At 45.2% G+C, this 10231-nt stretch overlaps 1 pseudogene; it reads right to left on the bottom strand.

Annotated features, from left to right (window-relative positions):
* Positions 1-1137: 1137 nt before the first annotated feature.
* On the bottom strand, positions 1138-3116 carry LOC123088541 (serpin-ZXA-like; annotated as a pseudogene).
* Between the last annotated feature and the right edge of the window lie 7115 nt (positions 3117-10231).

The following is a 10231-nucleotide window of genomic DNA, read 5'->3' as shown; positions in this document are numbered from 1 at the left end:
TGGTCCATGTTGCAATGGGTGACCAAAGGCCCATGCGTTTTGCAATGTCATGCAAGCTGAAGGTGATCGCAACATGGTCTATGTTGCAATGGATGACCGCAACATGGTCCATATTATGATGGGCGATCAAAGACCCACGTGTTCCCATAGTCGGGGCTCGCTGTCGGAATCCGATAGCTTTGAGCTATTTTTGGAGTATGTTGAGCTCCAAATTTTGTTTTTTTTGCTTGACATACAACTTCAGTATTGCTTCTGATGCTCTACACATCTTCAAGGTAAATGCATATTTGCACATTTATTTTTGTGTGAATTTACTCTTTATCTAGATGTTTCAGGATTTCGTCATGAAACATATTTTTGTTATTAACTTCTCACCACGAGCAGATCACTCTGTTTTTTTCCTTCCGAAAATGTATTGTGTTTGTTGAGTTCATATGCTTTTGTGTGCGCCAACACTGTTGGATTATCAAATCTTTGACTCTGCCTTCTTATACTACACCTATAGCTTTGCTTGGTTGGAGGGAATTAGTGGCACAAAATGAGAATTTGAGGGGTAAGAGACATTTAATCCACTGTTTAGTCGGAGGTTAAGGAGTTGAGGAGGCTGATTGCTACATATCTCTTCTCTGCTCTCTCCCTGTTAATTCAGGTGGGATGTTAGATTCCTCCTACTAATTCCAACATAGAATAAACATGGTTTTGAGACTAAAAACCAACCTCCCATGCCTAATCTCCTGATAAATTCCACCTCTAAACTTCCATTCCCTTTTCTCCATTGTAGCCAAACACGCTGCCAGGGATTTGCATGTGCAGTGTTGCCTACCTAATGCGTATACAGATACTATTTGGACGCCGTATGAAGAAATTGAACGCTCAGCACAAGCTGAACCAGATCAGTAACATTATAACATACAGTACTTGATAGTTCCCTTCCTCTTGTCACTAACATCTTGTTCAATTCTTTTAACTTGCGAACTAGCTACTGCCACGGCGCCGTCAGTAGGTAGTGAAGCAAGGGTACGTATGGCGGCCTGTGTTAACCCTATTCACCTCGGTGTTTGCTGGGCCTGCAATGTTGTTGCCTAACATGTAACCCCCAGTTACTGGTATCAACGAAGAAAACGAAAAGCAAGGAGCAGAGCAAAAGGACCCATCACCATCAATTCAGATTTCAGAAACAACGTAATATGGTCGATTTAAGTTCAGTACGCAAAAAAGAAATAGCCTGCGCTTGGGATCTCGACGTGATCACTTGCAGGTAGGGTCGAGGACGTGGCCGGCGAACACGATCACCCCTGAGCGCTCCTCCATGATGATGAACGTGAACGGATGGTCGGCGACGAACTCCACATGGTCCGGCATTGGTCCGCCGCCACGCAAGGCCGTCATGACCGCAGCCGCCTCGGTCCCTTCCTCATTCACCTTGATGATCGCCTTGTGCGCAACCTTGGTCAGGAAGGTCGGCCGCCCGTCGTCCTTCTTGTACATGCCTCGCAGGTCGCCCGCCTTCCGCGAGAAGGGCAGCGTGAGTCCCAGCCGACGGAGGTCACTACCAAGGTCCCAGTCCAATGACACCTCGAACTTGGGGAGGTTGATTTGCACTAGCTTGGTTTCCGTGGGCAGGACGCTGTAGAGGTACCCAGGTGCCGCGGTGATCACGTCCACCATGGTGGCCATGCCGTCGCGCTCGTCTGGGAGGAAGACAAACATGGAGAACTGGGTGGCATCCTCGCCCAGAGGCGTCTTGACGGAGGTGGCCCGTGGGCCACGGTGGATCTTGTAGGGAAGCCCCCCTGGGGCGGGTTCATATTCCCCGTCCGGGCCGTACGGGAGCTTGAGGACCTTGAAGCCGTCCATGCACGAGATGGACATGGTCTTGAGCTCGTACATGAACGCTGCCTTACGTGGCTGCCGTCAAGCCGGTGGAACTCGCCCGATGACGTGTGGCAAACGTTGAAGGGATTGAGCCAGCTGCCCTTGAAGTAGACCGCGTTGGCGAGCACGAGGTCGGTGTCGGCGGTGATGTCGCTGCGTGAGATCATGGAGTCGATGAGGTTGTTGGTCGCCTTCTTCACCCAGCGGTTGATCGTTTCCACTGCTTCCTCCGGCTGAACATACAATGACCATCGATATGATCTCAGTTTATAGTTTATACCAAATGTGCAGAAGTTAACATAAAACTGTAAACATATGTTTCTTTCACCCAATGGCCAGCTGATTAACATTAATTAGAACATGTTCTCAAAGAAAAAATAAGTTTGGAAGATTGTTTCTAATGATTTTTTTTGAGGGAATTGTTTCTAATGATTTGATTAAGATTAATTCGAAGATGTTCTCAAAGAAAAATAAATAAGATTAGAAAATTGTTGCCTTGTTTGTTAGGATTTGTCATGTTGAAAAAAATGCTCAACGACATCCCGTTCATGATTGTCCACAGATCCATATTAATTCTACTACAGATTTGCCTCGAGTATTGATCCATATTAATTCTGCTAAAGATTTGGCTGGAGTAGGAGGTTAAGGTTCCAGAGCACAAACAATCGCCTCTACTAACCTCATCGGTGAAGCTGACGGTGCGGGTCTCGGACTTGTAGGACTTGGCGGCGACCTCCTTGAACGCCTCCTTGAGTCCGCCGCGCGAGGCGTCGACCCAGACGCCGCCGCCGAAGAGCACGCGCGGCCCGCCGGAGCCCACCTTGTCGGCCAGGACGCGGTCGGCGACGAGGCGACCGAAGGCAGCGAGGCCGTCTGCCGTCGGCGCGCCGAGGAAGTTAAGCAGCTGGGCCCGCGTGGCGCCGCCCGCACCCGCGGCCACCAGCGCGAGGCCAGCGTGGATGGAGACGGGCGAGAACGCGACGTTCTTAGCGGCGGCGTCCGCGTCTGCGGCCGCGAGGTGCTTGACGAGGCGGAGCGCGAGGGCCGTCTGCCCGTCGCGGACTGGGTCGGCGGCGGCCATCGGGAGCAGGTACGTGCCACGGCGCAAAGTGGACGAACTATACGTATTGTAGGTTAGGTGTATATAATCAATCTTTTTTAAGAAATGGTTAGGTATATCGATCTTTTTTTTGCGTCGAATATGGGAGCTTTTATTAACTGATAATCATGGTGTTACAATCCATCCGTAGGCAGGAATGGAGGAAATCAGGGCTCACATCGAGCCAACTCTCCGTCCACTCTATTGTGCTGGCTAATTTTGCACAAAGGTGGGCCGGAGTATTAATCTCCCTACTGACATGGGTAACAGAGAAAGAAGCAAAACTAGCATTAATCTCCTCTAACTCGGTCAAGATAGGCGCCTCCAAGGAGACGCTCGAATTTTCTTTTGTATGTACGATTTGCTACCGATCGAAATTGATACTAGCAGAATCGCGAAAATTTTCACCTTAAATAGAAAACCCAAATGATAACGCACACACGTGTGGCATGTTTATATTTCATCCACACGCGTTGATCCACGTTAATTCTGTTTTGCATGAATCGTAAAGGAATCTGTTAGATTTTTAGTGCCACGTGAGCATAATCGTGTGTGTGGGCGTTGGAGAATTCGCCCACACGACCCGCAACACGTAGTTGCCAGCTGCGTCGTCTGGGCGAATCAGTTCCCGCCCACAGGGTCACCACCTAGTCCGCCCGCGTGTGGGTGAACTGCTCTTCGCCCACACGACAACTCGTACGTTGATAGATGGCAATTGTAGTTGCGCGTTTGTGGCAACTAGGTAAACACACATGGCAACTATGATTTGTTGACAGATGGCAACTGCAGTTGCGCGTACGTGGCAACCAGATAAACACACCAGGCAACTATGATTAACCATACATGGCAACTATGGTTGGACCACACGTGGCAACTAGGTACGCACATGACAACTATTGTTTGACCACATGTGGCAAGTAGATAATCACAGACGGAAACTATGGTTTGATTAAACGAGGCAACTATTATAAATTAGATGGATAACTAAAGTTGCCATCCTCGGGGTAACTGAAGCGTCATCCTGTAGGTAATTAATGTAGCTGTCAGGACGTGTGGTCATTTTTGCTTCGTGCCACACGGACGAGGTGGGGATAAGTAGTATTTGTTGGGCGTGTGGCACGAAGTAGGTGCGTCCACACGAATGGGCAGTTCTAATGTTCGCCCACACATGGCATGTGTGGGCTGCCTCCTACTTACACCACACATGGTGTATGGGCGGGTGTTGCTCCCACCACATGTGTGGGCGTTATCAGCGTCCATAAAAATTTCAGATTTTCGATAAAAAGTAAAATCATTCATGTTGCAACATGTCGGCTTCAGTATGTCGACCGAAGATGTCTGCCCGACCCGGTTGATTTCCTGAAGGCACTACTAGGTGCCAGTCAGCTGGCCCAGCAAACCGTTTGATTCAGAAAGCTGCAGTCGTACTGCGTCTTCCTTCTCAGACGTGCGCATCATCCCTTCTCCTTTTCCACGCGCGTCGAGAAGAAACCGCCCCCTCCCTCCCCTCCTACACCAGTCGTTCTTCGGGTCCACCCTCCCACGAAGGTCGCCGCTCTCGCCGCGGGTCGGAGTTCACCTTAGACGGCGCTCGCAACCTCGCCGTTGTCGTTACACATCATCCCGGTCGTTTGCGACCTCGTCGCCGTTGGTTGCAACTGCCCCTCCCACCTTAGCAGCATCACTACTCACATCCTCGCCGTTGTAGATTGCAACCTCGCCATCGTAGTCATTGATGGTTCCAGCATTCAAAATAGTCGGTTCCAACACCCTCACTCGTCGGTCGAAGCTTTTCTCGGGGCCGTGATACATCTCCAACATATCTATAATTTTTTATTGTTCCATGCTATTATATTATCTGTTTTGGATGTTTAATGGGCTTTATTATACACTTTTATATTACTTTTGGGACTAACCTATTAACCAGAAGCCCAGTCCAAATTGCTGTTTTTTCTGCCTATTTCAGTGTTTCGCAGAAAAGGAATATCAAACGGAGTCCAAATGGAATGAAACCTTCGGGAGAGTCGTTTTTGGAATAAACGCAATCCAGGAGACTTGGAGTGGACATCAAAGAAGCAACGAGACGGCCACGAGGCAGGGAGGTGCGCCCCCACCCTCGTGGGCCCCTCGTGGCTCCCCTAACCGACTTCTTTCACCTATATATACTCATATACCCTCAAAACATTCAAGAGCACCACGAAACCCTATTTCCACCGCCGCAACCTTCTGCACCCGTGAGATCCCATCTTGGGGCCTTTCTCGGTGCTCCGCCAGAGGGGGAATCGATCATGGAGGGCTTCTACATCAACACCATAGCCTCTCCGATGATGTGTGAGTAGTTTACCTCAGACCTTCGGGTCCATAGTTATTAGCTAGATGACTTCTTCTCTCTCTTTGGATCTCAATACAAAGTTGTCCTCGATCTTCATGGAGATCTATTTGATGTAATTCTTTTTGTGGTGTGTGTCGAGATCCAATGAATTGTGGGTTTATGATCAAGATTATCTATGAACAATATTTGAATCTCCTCTGAATTCTTTTATGTATGATTTGTTATCTTTGCAAGTCTCTTCGAATTATTAGTTTGGCTTGGCCTACTAGATTGATCTTTCTTGCAATGGGAGAAGTGCTTAGCTTTGGGTTTAATCTTGCGGTGTCCTTTCCCAGTGACAGCAGGGGCGGCAAGGCACATATTGTATTGTTGCCATCGAGGATAAAAGATGGGGTTTATATCATATTGCTTGAGTTTATCCCTCTACATCATGTCATCTTGCCTAATGCGTTACTCTGTTCTGATGAACTTAATACTCTAGATGCATGCTGGATAGTGGTCGATGTGTGGAGTAATAGTAGTAGATGCAGAATCGTTTCGATCTACTTATCGCGGACATGATGCCTATATACATGATCATGCCTAGATATTCTCATAACTATGCACTTTTCTATCAATTGCTCGATAGTAATTTGTTCACCCACCGTAATGCTTATGATATCTTGAGAGAAGCCACTAGTGAAACCTATGGCCCCCGGGTCTATTTTCCATCATATAAGTTTTGATCTATTTTATTTTGCAATCTTTACTTTCCATTCTATATCATTAAAATACCAAAAATATTTATCTTATTATCTCTATCAGATCTCACTTTTGCAAGTGGCCGTGAAGGGATTGACAACCCCTTTATCGCGTTGGTTGCAAGGTTCTTATTTGTTTGTGCAGGTACAAGGGATTTGAGTGTAGTCTCCTACTGGATTGATACCTTGGTTCTCAAAAACTGAGGGATATACTTACGCTACTTTGCTGCATCACCCTTTCCTCTTAAAGGGAAAACCAACGCATGCTCAAGAGGTAGCAAGAAGGTTTTCTGGCGCCATTGCCGAGGAGTCTACGTACAAGTCAAGACATACCAAGTACCCATCACAAACTCTTATCCCTCGCATTACATTATTTGCCATTTGCCTCTCGTTTTCCTCTCCCCACTTCCCCCTTGCCGTTTTATTCGCCCTCTTTTTCCCGTTCGCCTCTTTTTCGCTTGCCTCTTGTGTGCTTGTGTGTTGGATTGTTTGTCACGATGGCTCAAGATAATACTAAATTGTGTGATTTTTCCAATACCAACAACAATGATTTTCTTAGCACTCCGATTGCTCCTATTACCGATACTGAATCTTGCAAAATTAATGCTGCTTTGTTGAATCTTTTCATGAAAGATCAATTCTCCGGCTTTCCTAGTGAAGATGCCGACACATCTAAACAACTTAGTTGATTTGTGCGATATGCAAAAGAAGAGAGATGTGGACAATGATATTGTTAAATTGAAGCTATTTATGTTTTCTTTTAGAGATCGTGCTAAAACTTGGTTTTCGTCTTTGCCTAAAAATAGTATTGATTCATGGAATAAGTGCAAAGATGTTTTTATCTCTAAGTATTTTCCTCCCGCTAAGATCATCTCTCTTAGAAACGATATTATGAATTTTAAGCAACTTGATCATGAACATGTTGCATAAACTTAGGAGAGAATGAAATTAATGATACGTAATTGCCCTACACATGGTTTGAATTTATGGATGATTATACAAAAAAATTATGCCGGATTGAATTTTGCTTCTAGAAATCTTTTAGATTCAGCCGCGGGAGGCACTTTTATGGAAATCACTTTAGGAGAAGCTACTAAATTCCTAGATAATATTATGATTAATTATTCTCAATGGCACACCGAAAGATCTACTAGTAGAAAGGTTCATGCGATAGAAGAGATTAATGTTTTGAGTGGAAAGATGGATGAACTTATGAAATTGTTTGCTAATAAGAGTGTTTCCTCTGATCCTAATGATATGCCTTTATCTACTTTGATTGAGAATCATAATGAATCTATGGATGTGAATTTTGTTGGTAGGAACAATTTTGGTAACAACACTTATAGAGGAAACTTTAATCCTAGGCCGTTCCCTAGTAATTCCTCTAATAATTATGGTAATTCCTACAACAACTCTTATGGAAATTTTAATAAGTTGCACTCTGATTTTGAGATTAGTGTTAAAGAGTTTGATTTCTCAAAAGAATTTCAATGCTTTACTTGAAGAAAAATTGCCTAAGATTGATGAGTTGGCTAGGAACGTGGATAAAATTTCTCTTTTTTTTCGAAAAGGGGTGTTACCCCAGCCTCTGCATCAGAAAGATGCATACGGCTCATATTATTAAAAAGAAACCAGTAGCAAAGTCTCCAAAGTCTCGAAGTACGAAATAAAACAAAACGCTCATAAGAGCCTAAACAAAAAGCCACAACCGGCTGGCAAATAAAATAGGAGCACTACATGCCTATCCTATTACATGACCGCCATCCAAACCGGTTGAAAATAACCCGAGCTACAGTCTCCCATCGGGTAGACGCAGTAGCCAAACGCCCCCTGGCCTCCGTCGGAGTGAGTAGCGACCACATACGGATCAATGCTGTGGCCCTGAAGATAACCTGCAAAAAGTGAATGTTCGTTGTTCTGTTAAAAACCAAATCATTTATGCAGTTCCAGACTGCCCATAATAAGGCACAAACTCCAACACGAATGTGCCTCGCTATATCGGAGTCAACCCCATCAAGCCACGTTCCAAATAACATGTTGATGGATGTAGGTGGAGTAATATTAAAAGCAATATGAATCGAACACCAAAGAATCTTAGCCAGCGGACAATCTAGAAAGAGGTGTTTGATAGTTTTGTTATGATCACAAAAACTACACCTAGCAGAACCCATCCAATTGCGTTTTGCCAGATTATCCTTTGTCAAAATGACTTGTTTATGCACGAACCACATAAACACTTTGATTCGCAAAGGTACCTTTACTTTCCAAACGTGCTGCGAGGAGGGAATGACACTAGAGTTTATGACATCCAGATACATGGATTTGACCGAAAACACGCCGTCGTCAGTCAGTTTCCAATACAACCGATCTGGATGCTGAGACAACTGGACATCCATCAACCGTCTTACAAGATGAAGCCAGGCCTCCCAATGATTACCAACTAGCGTCCTCCGAAAACTAATATTGAGGGGCGTGGACTGTAAAACATTTGCAACGTAAGCTTCTCGACGTTGAACAACATTGTACAGAGTAGGATATTGAAGTGCAAGGGGCGTCTCCCCAAGCCACGTATCCTCCTAGAACCTCATATTAGCTCCATTTCTGACTAAGAACCTTGCCCTGTTGAAGAAGAGGGGCTTGACTCTCATCAACCCTCTCCAAAACGGTGAGTCAGTCGGTCTCACAGTCACATGTGCCAATGTTTTAGACTGAAGATACTTATTTCGCAGAATCTGAGCCCAAGTAGCCTCTGTCTCGGATGAAAGTTTAAATAGCCACTTGCTGAGGAGACATCTGTTCTTGACATCCAGATTTTCAATGCCTAGACCCCCTTGGTCCGTCGGCCTACAGATGATGTCCCATTTTGCAAGCCTCTTTCGTTTAAGCTCATCATTCTGCCAAAAGAATCGAGATTGATAAAAGTCTAACCTCTTCGTGACCCCCACTAGGACCTCAAAAAAGGATAAGAGAAACATAGGCATACTGGTGAGGACCGAATTAATCAGAATTAGTCGCCCTCCATATGTCATGAGCTTCCCTTTCCAACAGCTCAGTTTCTTTTCAAAATGATCCTCGATGCACTTCCACTCCTTGTTAGTCAGCTTACGATGATGAATGGGTATACCTAAGTACGTGAACGGTAACGAACCTAACTCACATCCGAACAATTGCTTATACGCCTCCTGGTCATCATTAGCTCTTCCAAAGCAGAACAATTTGCTCTTGTGGAAGTTAATTTTGAGCCCGGACAATTGTTCAAATAAGCATAACACAAGCTTCATGTTTCTCGCTTTCGCCAAGTCATGCTCTATAAAGATGATATTATCATCAACATACTGTAGTATGGATATACCGCCATCAACTAGGTGCGGAACCAAGCCACTTACCTGCCTCGCATCCTTAGCCCGTCCTATTAAAGATAGCATATCAACCGCTATGTTGAATAGAATCGGTGACATGGGATCTCCTTGCCTTAGTCCTTTGTGTGTCTGGAAATAGTGACCTATATCATCATTCACTTTAATCCCTACACTCCCTTTTTGCGTAAAGGACTCAATCTGGCCTCTCCAGGCCGTGTCAAATCCTTCATACGCAAAGCTTGTTGAAGTAAAGGCCATTTAACTTTATCGTATGCTTTTTTGAAATCCACTTTAAAAACCACACCATCTTGTTTTTTTGAGTGGATCTCATGGAGCGTTTCATGCAAGACGACCACCCCTTCAAGGATATTTCTATCTGGCATGAAAGCAGTCTGGGACGGTTGCATGACTGAATGCGCAATCTGCGTAAGTCTGTTCGTCCCAACCTTGGTGAAGATTTTGAAACTGACATTAAGCAAACATATAGTCCTGAACTGCTCAATGCGAATAGCCTCTGTCTTCTTAGGAAGAAGAGTTATCGTTCCAAAATTGAGCTTGAACAAATGAAGCTGACCATTGAAAAACTCATGAAACATCGGCATCAGGTCTCCCTTGATGAAGTGCCAACACTTTTTGTAAAACTACGCCGGAAACCCATCCAGTCCTGGCGCTTTATTGTTTTTCATTTGTGCAATGGCCTCAAACACCTCTTTCTCCGTAAAGGGAGCAGTCAAAATCTCATTCTCGTCCGTCTCAAGTTGAGGAACATCCTGAACCCTTGACTCATCCAAGGACACAAAATTCTCTTCCGGAGGTCCAAACAACT

This window comes from Triticum aestivum, chromosome 1B (genome assembly GCF_018294505.1).
Source record: "Triticum aestivum cultivar Chinese Spring chromosome 1B, IWGSC CS RefSeq v2.1, whole genome shotgun sequence".
NCBI lineage: Eukaryota > Viridiplantae > Streptophyta > Magnoliopsida > Poales > Poaceae > Triticum > Triticum aestivum.
The sequence above is the reverse complement of the archived record's forward strand: the minus strand, read 5'-3'. Positions and strand labels throughout refer to the sequence as shown.